Below are 14,963 nucleotides of genomic sequence, written 5' to 3' on the forward strand. Positions count from 1 at the left end.
TGTCTCTCTGTCCGGCCCCCAGCCACTGTTTCTGCATTCCTCCCCCTCGGTCCTGTAGCCCGTCGGTATTTCTGCCGTCTCTGGCTCTCTCTGTGCGGCTCCTCGTTCCTGTTGTTCGAGGTCTTCCTTCTCGGCTCCGTAGCGAGTCGTCGTGAGTCTCTCTCTTTCTCCGTCCCTCTTGAGCCTCTTCCCTGCCCCTCGTTTTGAAGGCCCGCCTCTCTGTCCCGGCACCCGTCGCTATGGTTCCTTTTTTTGGTCTGGCTCCGTCTCGCTCCCCGTCCCTGTTTTTCTAAAGTCTCCCCTCTCTGCCTCCTAGCCCGTCGGTACCTTTTTCTTTCCCCGTCGCGGTTCGTCTGGCTCCCTGTCCCTCTTTCTTTCTTCCTTCCTTCCTCCCTGTCTGCCCCGCAGCCCGGCCCTTCGTTCCTTTCTCCTTCCCTCTCTGTCCCTCTCCCGGTCCCCGGCTTTAAACTCTGCTTCTCTGCCCGGTAGCTCGCCACCGTCTTACCTTTCCCCGTCTCTCTCTCTGTCCAGCTCCCTCTCTCGAATCTTCAATTCCTCCCTGTCGCTGCAGAAGCCTGTCGGGACTTTTTCCCCTGCCCGGCTTGCCTCTCCCTGTCTCGCGATTCCTCCCTCTCTGCCCTCTTAGCCGCGACCGTTTTTATATTCTCCGTCTCTCCCTCGGTCCGCCTCGAGATCCCGATTGTTTTTTAAAGCGACCGAATCGTCGAGGTTGGCAGAGACCTTTACGATTATCGGGTGGAACCGCGAACCTGGCGCTGGCAAGTCCCCCTCTGCCCCGCAGCCCGTCCCTTCCCTTCCGACGGCCTCTTTCTCCACCTCCCTCTGTCCGGCTCCCGGCCCCTCTTTTCCACTTCCGCCCTCTGTACCCTGTGGCTTTCCCCCTCTTCTTTCTCTCTCTGTCTCTGTTTGAGGAGGAGCAGCTGCCGCCCCAGCGTTCGCACCCCGTTCACGGTGTCGCGCGCACGCTTCTTCTCGGGCGCGCTTCCTCCTCCTCCTCCTCCTTCGGGCTCGACCCGAGGCTTCCGGCAGCAGTCTCCGGGTGTCGGATTTTGTAAAATAATTAACGTAACTGAAAGGTGCAGCAGCGGGATCGGCCCGGGCGGGGCGCCTCCAAAGAGAGGGACCCCGAACAAAGAAATCCCGGGGCCGTTCCGCGCTTGGGTCCCGGACACCCGCCCCTCGCGCGCTGTCCGCGCGTCCCTTAGTCCCGCGGTGACTTTTGGTCTGGGGTCTTCTACCGTCGTCTCGGATTCTTCTTCTGTATAGCTGTGGGCGGTGCGTTATTCCACAGGTGCCGCCGCGCCGATGCTCCGTACGTTCGCAGTAACGGGTAGAGCGGAAGGCTCCGTGGCCAGGGAAGAGCGGCACGGACACGTTCCTGCTCGCTCCGTTGCACCGGAATTTCGACGGCTGGGTTCGGCCGCTAAATTGATGGCGCTACCGGAAGAAATTTCAGAAAAGTGAGTACTGTGCTTGTCTTTAATCTTTTAAAGTAATTTTTCTACGGGCGCCCGGTCCGTGGCTTAGATATTTGGTTTGCGGCGAAACAGACCCGGAACGTGGCTCCAAGTAGCGTTCCGATTCGCTGAAATTCCCCGTAGTCAGAGAGCAAGAATGGTGAATGTTGCTTGGCGGTTTGAAATCTCAGGCTTTCTCTGAAAGCTGACCTGCCAGAATGAGCCGAAAGCAGGCCGAACGCCAATAGGGATGCCGCAGAAAAGGTCCTCTTCTTGACAGGAGAAGAGCTTGGCGAAACGTCAGCGCCGTTTCCCGTAGGGCCTCCGACGTACCGGTTCAGCAAGCGTGGGCTTTGTGCGATTCCCTCGGGGACGATGGCGAACAAACGTTGTACGGCAGAGAGCATCTTAGCTTACTTTCCATCTCCTGCTCGGTTACTTGCAGAATATTTAATTTGGCGTCGCACGGACCCAGAGGGACGGGTCCCCAACTCATGCTGGTAGGGCAACCCCAGTACCAGCCGGTAAAATCGGAAAAGAGTACGACGTTTTGAAACGTTTGCCTTGCGAGGAGAAGGGCCGTCTCTCGTTAGGCAACTGAATTCTGCGACCGATTTCCACGCCTCACGCGCGTGCGTGCGCGCACACGCGCCCCCCCCCCCCCCCCCCCAACAGGCAGGCTTTGAAGGAGGCAGTCCCTAAGGCAACGCGATCTAAAACGTGGAAGTTTTTTTTTCTATTTTTAATAGTTTCTTACGGATAGGAGGCTCGTGTGAGCGTTTAGCCTGTCCTGTCCTTAATTCTGAACCCACTGGCTGGTGCAGAAGGACGGTCGTGTGACAAAAACAGCATGAAATTTGTCCCTGTGCCGGCTGCGTCCCGTGGTAAAGGAGTACATCTGTTATTCCTGCGTGAAAGATGTTTGATGAGCGTACCGCATCGTCAGAGCTGCTCTTGGTCTGCCTGCAAGCCGTGGGTTATGATTTAGAAATACGTTCGCCTACCGTTCCTTAACTGTGTGGTTTTGGTTCTTATTTTTTCAAAGAAAGGGTGGCTTTTTCGTCGATCTCTTTGTGAGAGTATCAAATAAGGCGGCGGTAAATACGTAGAAGCAACTAGGCGTACTACGGCGTGTACCGGACAGCGTTGGCGTGCCGCTCTGCTAGCAGCGGAGAGCCAGATGAGGATGCCCGTGGTAAGTACTCGTTCTGCCTCCGGCTGAACGGAAAGATTCTCATGTGGAGGGTTCCTGGGCTTGTCTGTGTGATTAGCATTACTTTTTTTTTTTTTTTTTTTTTTTTTTTTAATATGAAACAGGGTCAGATAATTGTTGATGAGTGGGACTTTGCGTACTCCTTTAGGTAGTTTTTCGTACTGAACCTTAGATCGGTTACAAAACTTAATCTTTGTGCAGTTTACACGTTTTGTAGCAACTACAAAGACATTTATCCTGTAGGTAAGCTGAAAATAAAAATGCGGTTTCTCACCTGATTTTTCTTTCGGAGGAACGCTCGCCCCCAGCGGCTGGGTTTTTTTGCTAGTGTTGTCGGGGGGAAGGAACGGCGGCGCTTGCCTGGTTTCTTCCCCTAGCCAGGGACCTGAAACTTTGTTTTCCTCAGCTGTTTCACTAGAAATTTACAAGTGTCGGTGGTCAACAGTGGCAGAGAATTGGGTGGCGTTTTCAATTTCAAAGGGAAGGAACGTGTTGATGTTAATTCTGTTACCAAAAGCGAAGTACCAGCTGCTTCCTCTTTCTAGATCTTCTCTCCTTTCGCCGTCCTCCCCGAGGGGTAACGTGGCCACGCCGTATACCTTTTCTGCTCTGGTACCGTTCGTTTGATACGCAGGAGCGCTGTGAAATAAATAGAAGGGCTACGGACAGACATCTGCCATCGTTGCGGCTGCCTTAAATCGTGTATTTGTCCCTTTAGCCCGTCATTTCCTTTCCGCTCAGTTGAGTTACGTGCAGCGTTAGGTTCCAGTCGAGAGCGGTGCCGCCGAACAACGCTCTGGGAGCGTGCGCGGAGGAGGGCGACCGAGATGGCGAGAGGTCTCCGAGGCGAGACTTAGGGGGAGCGGCTGAGGTCACTTGGTTTGTTCAGCTTGGAGAAGGGAAGGCCGAGGGGTGACCTCATCGCAGTCTACACCTTCCTCGAGGGGGACGGCGGAGGGGGAGGCGCTGACCTCCGCTCTCTCCGGTGACCGGCACTAGGACCCGAGGAAACGGGACGAAGCTGCGTCAGGGCAAGTTCAGACCGGACGTTGGGAAAAGGCTTTTCACTGAGAGGGCGGTCGGTCAGTCACGGAACAGGCTCCCCAGGGAAGCGGTCGCAGCCACCGAGCCTGTCAGGAGTTCAAGGAGCGTCTGAACGATGCTCTTAGTCGCACGGTTTAGTTTTAGGTAGTCCCGCGTGGAGCGGGGGCTTGGTCTCGGCGATCCGTATGGGTCCCTTCCAACTTGAGATACTCTATGATTCTGTGAAATCTTCTGGGTTAGAAACGACCTTATTGTAATAGAGAATTCGCTGAACGTGGCTTTGTGCAAGGACTGTCGTCTTAGAATATCTTTTTTTTTTTTTCTTCCCCCCCCCCCCCCCCCAGATATGAGAAAAGCTCTGTCCAGAGATATGGAGACGAAATCAGTTGTACCTCACCCTGTGACACCGGAAGACATTGAGTAACTGTAAGCTGTGATGCTCAGTGAAATTACTAAGAGCGTTAAGTTTCCCGTGCCTTTGCTTTCACTCTCCCATTCTCTTGTCTTGCGGCACGTCGCATTTGTTGAGGCCGTGGAAGCGACACCGGGAGCGATGGGTTGTCAGAACCAGGTCCTCCTGCCCGTCGCTGGTTTTGCTTACCTTCGCCGTCTCTGTGTACCAGCCTGCGTCTCTCTCTCTCTGTTCCTCAATCCCTGTCCTCTCTTCTCTGTTCTGCTTTGTTTCGCTGCGTATGTCCCGTTCCCTGTCCCACCTTTATCCTTCCTTCCTTCTTCCTCGCCTTTTTCTTTGTCCTTTTGTCCTGCTCCCCGACCCTGTTTCTCGCTCCATCTGACCGTCCTTTTCCTGGCACCTTGGTGTCTCTGCTCCTTGCCCCCGTCTTTCTCTCCCCTCTGCCCAGTCCTCGTCTCCCTCTTTTGTCTCTCTGTCCCTCTGTCCTCCTTCTGCCTCTGCCCCTCTGTCCTGCTCCCTGCCCCTCTTGTTCTCACTCTGCCCCAGCGTCCCGCTCCCCGGTCCTCTTTCCCTCTGTTGCTCTCTCCTTTTATCTCTCCTTCTCCCTGCTCCCCAGCCCGGTTCTCTCACGCTCCCGCTTCCTTTTTTTATTCTCTGTTGCTCTGTCCTGCTCCCCGTGCCGCTGTCCCTCGCCGTACCTCTCGGTCCGGCTCCCTGCCCTTATTCTCTTTTCCTCCCTCGCCGTGGCGCTGCCCGCCCAGGGTCGTTTCTGCCTCTCTGTCCCGCTCCCCGTCCTGGTTTGTCGGTCGCCGTCCCGCTGCCTCTCTTCCTGCCGCTTCTTCCTCCCTCTCTGTCAGGCTCCCTGTCCCCGTCCTTCACTCGCCGTCCCTTTCCTTGCCTCGTGCTTTCTCGCTCGCCGCCGCCGCCCCCCCCATCCAGCTGGCTGCCCCTTTTCTCCTCTCTTCTAGCGTCCTGCAGCTGGCTCCTCGGTTTTGGCGGCAGCCTGCACATAGCAGCCCAGCTCTCCAGCAGCCTGACGGACCGACCGTGTGTCTGTTCCACGCCGGACTGGCGAGCGTGGCTCTGGGTAGGACAGCCGAGGTGCCCCAGGGCCGGGCCCCGAGCCCCGGTGCGGAGTCTCTCCCGGAACCGGCTCTGTGTGTGACTGAATAAACGCTTGCGGTCTCTTTTGCCGTGCCGGCTGCGTTGGCGCTTCCTTTGCGGGGGGGGGGGGGGCGAGGGGCCGTGATGGAGGGCAGGGGAGGAGGTGTGTGTGGGGGTATTAACGTATTCAACAAGGTCACATTGCTCGCATCCTCGGGATCCAAAAGTGATGCTTCTTGGCTCCGCCCCTGACCCATGCCAAACTCCAGGCCCCCCCCCGCAAACTCCGCCCCCCCCGCAAACTCCGCCCCTCACGCACACCAAGCCCCGCCCCTCATGGAAACTCCGCCCCTGGTGCAAACTCCGCCCTGATGCAAGCCAAGCCCCGCCCCTCAGGCAAACACCGCCCTGATGCACGCCAAGCCCCCCCCTCACACAAACTCCGCCCCTCACACAAACTCCGCCCTGACTTACGCCAAGCCCCGCCCCTCACGCAAACTCCGCCCCGACGCAAGCCAAGCCCCGCCCCTGATGTAAACTCCGCCCCCGGCGCAAACTCCGCCCCGATGCAAGCCAAGCCCCGCCCCTCACGCAAACCCCGCCCCTCACGCAAACTCCGCCCCCGACGCAAACTCCGCCCCGACGCAAGCCAAGCTCCGCCCCTCACACAAACTCCGCCCCCCGACGCTAACTCCGCCCCTCACGCAAACTCCGCCCCCGACGCACGCCAAGCTCCGCCCCTCACGCAAACTCCGCCCCGACGCACGCCAAGCCCCGCCCCTCACGCAAACTCCGCCCCCGACGCAAACTCCGCCCCTCACGCAAGCCAAGCCCCGCCCCCGACGCACGCCAAGCCCCGCCCCTCACGCAAACTCCTCCCCCGACGCACGCCAAGCCCCGCCCCTCACTCAAACTCCGCCCCTGATGGAATGCCAAGCCCCCCTCACGCAAACTCCGCCCCCGATGCACGCCAAGCACCGCCCCTCACGCAAACTCCGCCCCCGACGCAAACTCCGCCCCTCACGCAAACTCCGCCCCTCACGCAAACTCCGCCCCTCACGCAAACTCCGCCCCTCACTCAAACTCCGCCCCGACGCAAGCCAAGCCCCGCCCCTGATGTAAACTCCGCCCCCGGCGCAAACTCCGCCCCGATGCAAGCCAAGCCCCGCCCCCACACAAACTCCGCCCCCCCGACGCTAACTCCGCCCCTCACGCAAACTCCGCCCCGACGCACGCCAAGCCCCGCCCCCGACGCAAACTCCGCCCCTCACGCAAACTCCGCCCCTCATGCAAACCCCGCCCCTCACGCAAACTCCGCCCCCGACGCAAACTCCGCCCCTCACGCAAACTCCGCCCCCGACGCACGCCAAGCCCCGCCCCTCACGCAAACTCCGCCCCCGACGCAAACTCCTCCCCCGACGCACGCCAAGCCCCGCCCCTCACGCAAACTCCGCCCCTGACGCACGCCAAGCCCCGCCCCCGACCCAAACTCCGCCCCTCACGCAAACTCCGCCCCTCACGCAAACTCCGCCCCCGACGCACGCCAAGCTCCGCCCCTCACGCAAACTCCTCCCCCGACGCACGCCAAGCCCCGCCCCTCACTCAAACTCCGCCCCCGACGCAAACGCCTCCCCCGACGCACGCCAAGCTCCGCCCCTCACGCAAACTCCGCCCCCGACGCAAACTCCTCCCCCGACGCACACCAAGCTCCGCCCCTCACGCAAACTCCGCCCCCGACGCATGCCAAGCCCCGCCCCTCACGCAAACTCCGCCCCCGACGCAAACTCCGCCCGCGACGCACGCCAAGCCCCGCCCCTCACGCAAACTCCGCCCCCGACGCACGCCAAGCCCCGCCCCTCACGCATCGCACAGCGCATGCTCGCTCGGTGCTGCCGCCTAGTGACCAAATTTCGGTACTGCAGCGGCAGCGCCGCGCATGCGCAGTGCAGCGCCACGCCCCCTCCCCGGAACCGGCTGCCGGCAGCCGGTGTGCAGGGGCTGCTGTGAGCCGAGGGAGGAGCGGAGGCGTCGCCGGGCTGCGGCTGCACGGAGGGAGAAGGTGAGCGGGGCAGCGGGACGGACCGGCGGGTCCCGGGGAAAGCCCCGAGGAGGGCGGCGGCAGCGGTGCCGCCTCCGAGGAGAGGCGGGGGGGCGGCGGGGTCCGTGTCACAGAGGGGAGGGGGGCTGCCCGGAGCCGTGCGGCGGGTGGGGGGGGTGCGCGCCGTGTCGGAACCGGGCGGGGAGACCGTCCGGAGCCGCGCGGCGGGGGCTGCCCGGAGCCGGCGGGCGTCCGCGCCTTTCGGAGGTGGCTGAGGGGAGGCGGGGGGGGGGGGGGGGGGGGGCGCCAGCCCGGAGCCGCGCTGCGGAGCTCGGGGCTGCCGTCGCGGCTCGGCGGGGCTTTCGGGTGAGTCGGCTTTGGGGTGAGGGCACGGGACGGTGTCCCCGCAGGGTCAGGAAGCGTGGAAGGCTGCCTCCCGCGGCACGCCGGCAGTTGCAGTCTTGGGGCACGCGGCTGCTGGTCGGCCATATTGGCTCCCCGGAGCACGCCGGGAAGTGTAGTCTTACGGCACTCTAATGGCTGCCACGCGGCGCTTGCCAGTGCGTGCCGGGAGGCGTCGTTTTCGCGGACGTGGCTGCCGGACAGCCCGACTTGCTCTCGCAGGAGCGCGAGGTTGGGGTTTTTTTGCCGGTTTCGAGTGGTTTTCTGCAGGCTTCCAGCCGCTCCCGAGCAGCGGTGCGGCCGTGCTACGAGAGCGCGCGCGCGGCGAGGCGTTGCCCGGTGTCCCGAGACGAGCGCTACCGGTCGGACTCTCCGGAAGCCTGTCCGGCAGCCCCAGGCCGCCCCCGAGCCCTGGCGTGAAGGCGGCAAGCTGGCCCTCGCCTGTGCCGCTTTCTTCCTGAACAGGGGTGCTGGCGGCGGCGGCAGCGGCAGCAGCGCGGGGAAAGAGCGGCGTCTCCGGAAGCCCCTGCAGAAGGAGGAGGGTCTCCGGCCAGGGCCGACCTCCGGTAGTAACGGCCACTGCTTTTTCTTTCCCTCTCCCAGGCCGCGCTGAGGACGTGGTTGCCCGTCCCTCCCTTGGGGATGCCGTCGACTGCACCCGCCTCGCCTGTGCCTGGCCTGGCTCGCCTCGTGGCGTGGGGGCGAAAAGGGACAGGCGGCGGAGCGCTTACCGGCCGTGGACAGCAGCTGCCCTAAGGGAAGCTGGAATGGCCAGAGAAAGGTGAAGAAGAAGAAGAAGAAGAGATGGAAGGCTCTCCGGCCGGCAGCTGCCTCCCGCTGCAGGCAAGAGAGCGCCTGCCTCGCCGGGTGAGGAAAGATCCCTCGTTGCGCTCCGCGGCAGGTCAGGCTGCCGACGGGCACCGCAGGGTCGCCACGCGTAATCCAAAGCACGGTGCGGCCGCGTACCGAGGGAGGCAGGGAGGCAGGCTACTCATCTAGGCAGACTCGTCTCCTCGGAGCTGTAAGACACCCGTGTATTCTCTTAGGCGGAGGACAGCCGAGCGACCGGAGCGACAGCAAAGGAAAGGCGGAGAGCGGGAGAAAGAAGCGTCTGCGCTGGCAAGCTCTCCCGGCAGCGCCGAGAGCCAGAGCTGCGGTGAGTCCTGGGCCCGCGGGGCCCCATCGCCTCTCCTCTGCGTCGCGGGCCCTCCTCTGCCCCCCTCGCTTTCCCACCCCGCTGTGGGGTTTTTTGGTTTGCTTTCTGCTCCCCGCTATGTTCTTTTTCCATCTCGCTCTGACGGGCTGCCTGTCCCCACCTTTTTTAGGTCCTCGCTCTCTCTGCCCCGTAGCCCGTGGCTATTGTTTCCTTCTCTCTCTCCCTGTCTCTCTGTCCGGCCCCCAGCCACTGTTTCTGCATTCCTCCCCCTCGGTCCTGTAGCCTGTCGGTATTTCTGCCATCTCTGGCTCTCTCTGTGCGGCTCCTCGTTCCTGTTGTTCGAGGTCTTCCTTCTCGGCTCCGTAGCGAGTCGTCGTGAGTCTCTCTCTTTCTCCGTCCCTCTTGAGCCTCTTCCCTGCCCCTCGTTTTGAAGGCCCGCCTCTCTGTCCCGGCACCCGTCGCTATGGTTCCTTTTTTCGGTCTGGCTCCATCTCGCTCCCCGTCCCTGTTTTTCTAAAGTCTCCCCTCTCTGCCTCCTAGCCCGTCGGTACCTTTTTCTTTCCCCGTCGCGGTTCGTCTGGCTCCCTGTCCCTCTTTCTTTCTTCCTTCCTTCCTTCCTCCCTGTCTGCCCCGCAGCCCGTCCCTTCGTTCCTTTCTCCTTCCCTCTCTGTCCCTCTCCCGGTCCCCGGCTTTAAACTCTGCTTCTCTGCCCGGTAGCTCGCCACCGTCTTACCTTTCCCCGTCTCTCTCTCTGTCCAGCTCCCTCTCTCGAATCTTCAATTCCTCCCTGTCGCTGCAGAAGCCTGTCGGGACTTTTTCCCCTGCCCGGCTTGCCTCTCCCTGTCTCGCGATTCCTCCCTCTCTGCCCTCTTAGCCGCGACCGTTTTTATATTCTCCGTCTCTCTCTCTCGGTCCGCCTCGAGATCCCGATTGTTTTTTAAAGCGACCGAATCGTCGAGGTTGGCAGAGACCTTTACGATTATCGGGTGGAACCGCGAACCTGGCGCTGGCAAGTCCCCCTCTGCCCCGCAGCCCGTCCCTTCCCTTCCGACGGCCTCTTTCTCCACCTCCCTCTGTCCGGCTCCCGGCCCCTCTTTTCCACTTCCGCCCTCTGTACCCTGTGGCTTTCCCCCTCTTCTTTCTCTCTCTGTCTCTGTTTGAGGAGGAGCAGCTGCCGCCCCAGCGTTCGCACCCCGTTCACGGTGTCGCGCGCACGCTTCTTCTCGGGCGCGCTTCCTCCTCCTCCTCCTCCTTCGGGCTCGACCCGAGGCTTCCGGCGGCAGCAGTCTCCGGGTGTCGGATTTTGTAAAATAATTAACGTAACTGAAAGGTGCAGCAGCGGGATCGGCCCGGGCGGGGCGCCTCCAAAGAGAGGGACCCCGAACAAAGAAATCCCGGGGCCGTTCCACGCTTGGGTCCCGGACACCCGCCCCTCGCGCGCTGTCCGCGCGTCCCTTAGTCCCGCGGTGACTTTTGGTCTGGGGTCTTCTACCGTCGTCTCGGATTCTTCTTCTGTATAGCTGTGGGCGGTGCGTTATTCCACAGGTGCTGCTGCGCCGATGCTCCGTACGTTCGCAGTAACGGGTAGAGCGGAAGGCTCCGTGGCCAGGGAAGAGCGGCACGGACGCGTTCCTGCTCGCTCCGTTGCACCGGAATTTCGACGGCTGGGTTCGGCCGCTAAATTGATGGCGCTACCGGAAGAAATTTCACAAAAGTGAGTACTGTGCTTGTCTTTAATCTTTTAAAGTAATTTTTCTACGGGCGCCCGGTCCGTGGCTTAGATATTTGGTTTGCGGCGAAACAGACCCGGAACGTGGCTCCAAGTAGCGTTCCGATTCGCTGAAATTCCCCGTAGTCAGAGAGCAAGAATGGTGAATGTTGCTTGGCGGTTTGAAATCTCAGGCTTTCTCTGAAAGCTGACCTGCCAGAATGAGCCGAAAGCAGGCCGAACGCCAATAGGGATGCCGCAGAAAAGGTCCTCTTCTTGACAGGAGAAGAGCTTGGCGAAACGTCAGCGCCGTTTCCCGTAGGGCCTCCGACGTACCGGTTCGGCAAGCGTGGGCTTTGTGCGATTCCCTCGGGGACGATGGCGAACAAACCTTGTACGGCAGAGAGCATCTTAGCTTACTTTCCATCTCCTGCTCGGTTACTTGCAGAATATTTAATTTGGCGTCGCACGGACCCAGAGGGACGGGTCCCCAACTCATGCTGGTAGGGCAACCCCAGTACCAGCCGGTAAAATCGGAAAAGAGTGCGACGTTTTGAAACGTTTGCCTTGCGAGGAGAAGGGCCGTCTCTCGTTAGGCAACTGAATTCTGCGACCGATTTCCACGCCTCACGCGCGTGCGTGCGCGCACACGCGCCCCCCCACCCCCCCCCCCCCCAACAGGCAGGCTTTGAAGGAGGCAGTCCCTAAGGCAACGCGATCTAAAACGTGGAAGTTTTTTTTTCTATTTTTAATAGTTTCTTACGGATAGGAGGCTCGTGTGAGCGTTTAGCCTGTCCTGTCCTTAATTCTGAACCCACTGGCTGGTGCAGAAGGACGGTCGTGTGACAAAAACAGCATGAAATTTGTCCCTGTGCCGGCTGCGTCCCGTGGTAAAGGAGTACATCTGTTATTCCTGCGTGAAAGATGTTTGATGAGCGTACCGCATCGTCAGAGCTGCTCTTGGTCTGCCTGCAAGCCGTGGGTTATGATTTAGAAATACGTTCGCCTACCGTTCCTTAACTGTGTGGTTTTGGTTTTTATTTTTTCAAAGAAAGGGTGGCTTTTTCGTCGATCTCTTTGTGAGAGTATCAAATCAGGCGGCGGTAAATACGTAGAAGCAACTAGGCGTACTACGGCGTGTACCGGACAGCGTTGGCGTGCCGCTCTGCTAGCAGCGGAGAGCCAGATGAGGATGCCCGTGGTAAGTACTCGCTCTGCCTCCGGCTGAACGGAAAGATTCTCATGTGGAGGGTTCCTGGGCTTGTCTGTGTGATTAGCATTACTTTTTTTTTTTTTTTTTTTTTTTTTTTAATATGAAACAGGGTCAGATAATTGTTGATGAGTGGGACTTTGCGTACTCCTTTAGGTAGTTTTTCGTACTGAACCTTAGATCGGTTACAAAACTTAATCTTTGTGCAGTTTACACGTTTTGTAGCAACTACAAAGACATTTATCCTGTAGGTAAGCTGAAAATAAAAATGCGGTTTCTCACCTGATTTTTCTTTCGGAGGAACGCTCGCCCCCAGCGGCTGGTTTTTTTTTGCTAGTGTTGTCGGGGGGAAGGAACGGCGGCGCTTGCCTGGTTTCTTCCCCTAGCCAGGGACCTGAAACTTTGTTTTCCTCAGCTGTTTCACTAGAAATTTACAAGTGTCGGTGGTCAACAGTGGCAGAGAATTGGGTGGCGTTTTCAATTTCAAAGGGAAGGAACGTGTTGATGTTAATTCTGTTACCAAAAGCGAAGTACCAGCTGCTTCCTCTTTCTAGATCTTCTCTCCTTTCGCCGTCCTCCCCGAGGGGTAACGTGGCCACGCCGTATACCTTTTCTGCTCTGGTACCGTTCGTTTGATACGCAGGAGCGCTGTGAAATAACTAGAAGGGCTACGGACAGACATCTGCCATCGTTGCGGCTGCCTTAAATCGTGTATTTGTCCCTTTAGCCCGTCATTTCCTTTCCGCTCAGTTGAGTTACGTGCAGCGTTAGGTTCCAGTCGAGAGCGGTGCCGCCGAACAACGCTCTGGGAGCGTGCGCGGAGGAGGGCGACCGAGATGGCGAGAGGTCTCCGAGGCAAGACTTAGGGGGAGCGGCTGAGGTCACTTGGTTTGTTCAGCTTGGAGAAGGGAAGGCCGAGGGGTGACCTCATCGCAGTCTACACCTTCCTCGAGGGGGACGGCGGAGGGGGAGGCGCTGACCTCCGCTCTCTCCGGTGACCGGCACTAGGACCCGAGGAAACGGGACGAAGCTGCGTCAGGGCAAGTTCAGACCGGACGTTGGGAAAAGGCTTTTCACTGAGAGGGCGGTCGGTCAGTCACGGAACAGGCTCCCCAGGGAAGCGGTCGCAGCCACCGAGCCTGTCAGGAGTTCAAGGAGCGTCTGAACGATGCTCTTAGTCGCACGGTTTAGTTTTAGGTAGTCCCGCGTGGAGCGGGGGCTTGGTCTCGGTGATCCGTATGGGTCCCTTCCAACTTGAGATACTCTATGATTCTGTGAAATCTTCTGGGTTAGAAACGACCTTATTGTAATAGAGAATTCGCTGAACGTGGCTTTGTGCAAGGACTGTCGTCTTAGAATATCTTTTTTTTTTTTTTCCCCCCCCCCCCCCCAGATATGAGAAAAGCTCTGTCCAGAGATATGGAGACGAAATCAGTTGTACCTCACCCTGTGACACCGGAAGACATTGAGTAACTGTAAGCTGTGATGCTCAGTGAAATTACTAAGAGCGTTAAGTTTCCCGTGCCTTTGCTTTCACTCTCCCATTCTCTTGTCTTGCGGCACGTCGCATTTGTTGAGGCCGTGGAAGCGACACCGGGAGCGATGGGTTGTCAGAACCAGGTCCTCCTGCCCGTCGCTGGTTTTGCTTACCTTCGCCGTCTCTGTGTACCAGCCTGCGTCTCTCTCTCTCTCTGTTCCTCAATCCCTGTCCTCTCTTCTCTGTTCTGCTTTGTTTCGCTGCGTATGTCCCGTTCCCTGTCCCACCTTTATCCTTCCTTCCTTCTTCCTCGCCTTTTTCTTTGTCCTTTTGTCCTGCTCCCCGACCCTGTTTCTCGCTCCATCTGACCGTCCTTTTCCTGGCACCTTGGTGTCTCTGCTCCTTGCCCCCGTCTTTCTCTCCCCTCTGCCCAGTCCTCGTCTCCCTCTTTTGTCTCTCTGTCCCTCTGTCCTCCTTCTGCCTCTGCCCCTCTGTCCTGCTCCCTGCCCCTCTTGTTCTCACTCTGCCCCAGCGTCCCGCTCCCCGGTCCTCTTTCCCTCTGTTGCTCTCTCCTTTTATCTCTCCTTCTCCCTGCTCCCCAGCCCGGTTCTCTCACGCTCCCGCTTCCTTTTTTTATTCTCTGTTGCTCTGTCCTGCTCCCCGTGCCGCTGTCCCTCGCCGTACCTCTCGGTCCGGCTCCCTGCCCTTATTCTCTTTTCCTCCCTCGCCGTGGCGCTGCCCGCCCAGGGTCGTTTCTGCCTCTCTGTCCCGCTCCCCGTCCTGGTTTGTCGGTCGCCGTCCCGCTGCCTCTCTTCCTGCCGCTTCTTCCTCCCTCTCTGTCAGGCTCCCTGTCCCCGTCCTTCACTCGCCGTCCCTTTCCTTGCCTCGTGCTTTCTCGCTCGCCGCCGCCGCCCCCCCCATCCAGCTGGCTGCCCCTTTTCTCCTCTCTTCTAGCGTCCTGCAGCTGGCTCCTCGGTTTTGGCGGCAGCCTGCACATAGCAGCCCAGCTCTCCAGCAGCCTGACGGACCGACCGTGTGTCTGTTCCACGCCGGACTGGCGAGCGTGGCTCCGGGTAGGACAGCCGAGGTGCCCCAGGGCCGGGCCCCGAGCCCCGGTGCGGAGTCTCTCCCGGAACCGGCTCTGTGTGTGACTGAATAAACGCTTGCGGTCTCTTTTGCCGTGCCGGCTGCGTTGGCGCTTCCTTTGCGGGGGGGGGGGGCGAGGGGCCGGGATGGAGGGCAGGGGAGGAGGTGTGTGTGGGGGTATTAACGTATTCAACAAGGTCACATTGCTCGCATCCTCGGGATCCAAAAGTGATGCTTCTTGGCTCCGCTCCTGACCCATGCCAAACTCCGGGCCCCCCCCGCAAACTCCGCCCCCCCGCAAACTCCGCCCCTCACGCACACCAAGCCCCGCCCCTCATGGAAACTCCGCCCCTGGTGCAAACTCCGCCCTGATGCAAGCCAAGCCCCGCCCCTCAGGCAAACTCCGCCCTGATGCACGCCAAGCCCCCCTCACACAAACTCCGCCCCTCACACAAACTCCGCCCTGACTTACGCCAAGCCCCGCCCCTCACGCAAACTCCGCCCCGACGCAAGCCAAGCCCCGCCCCTGATGTAAACTCCGCCCCCGGTGCAAACTCCGCCCTGATGCAAGCCAAGCCCCGCCCCTCACGCAAACCCCGCCCCTCACGCAAACTCCGCCCCCGGCGCAAACTCCG

At 60.0% G+C, this 14,963-nt stretch overlaps 1 long non-coding RNA gene across 1 annotated transcript; it reads left to right on the plus strand.

Moving 5' to 3' along the window:
* Positions 1 to 1,183: 1,183 nt before the first annotated feature.
* Positions 1,184 to 5,344, plus strand: LOC129200471 (uncharacterized). Its single transcript, XR_008574922.1, has 4 exons — positions 1,184 to 1,481; positions 2,524 to 2,673; positions 4,080 to 4,161; positions 5,116 to 5,344. It is a non-coding gene; the product is annotated as an uncharacterized LOC129200471 (long non-coding RNA).
* The last annotated feature ends 9,619 nt before the right edge of the window (positions 5,345 to 14,963 follow it).

Source organism: Grus americana, unplaced genomic scaffold (assembly GCF_028858705.1).
Source record: "Grus americana isolate bGruAme1 unplaced genomic scaffold, bGruAme1.mat scaffold_167, whole genome shotgun sequence".
In the NCBI taxonomy this organism is placed as follows: Eukaryota; Metazoa; Chordata; class Aves; order Gruiformes; family Gruidae; genus Grus; species Grus americana.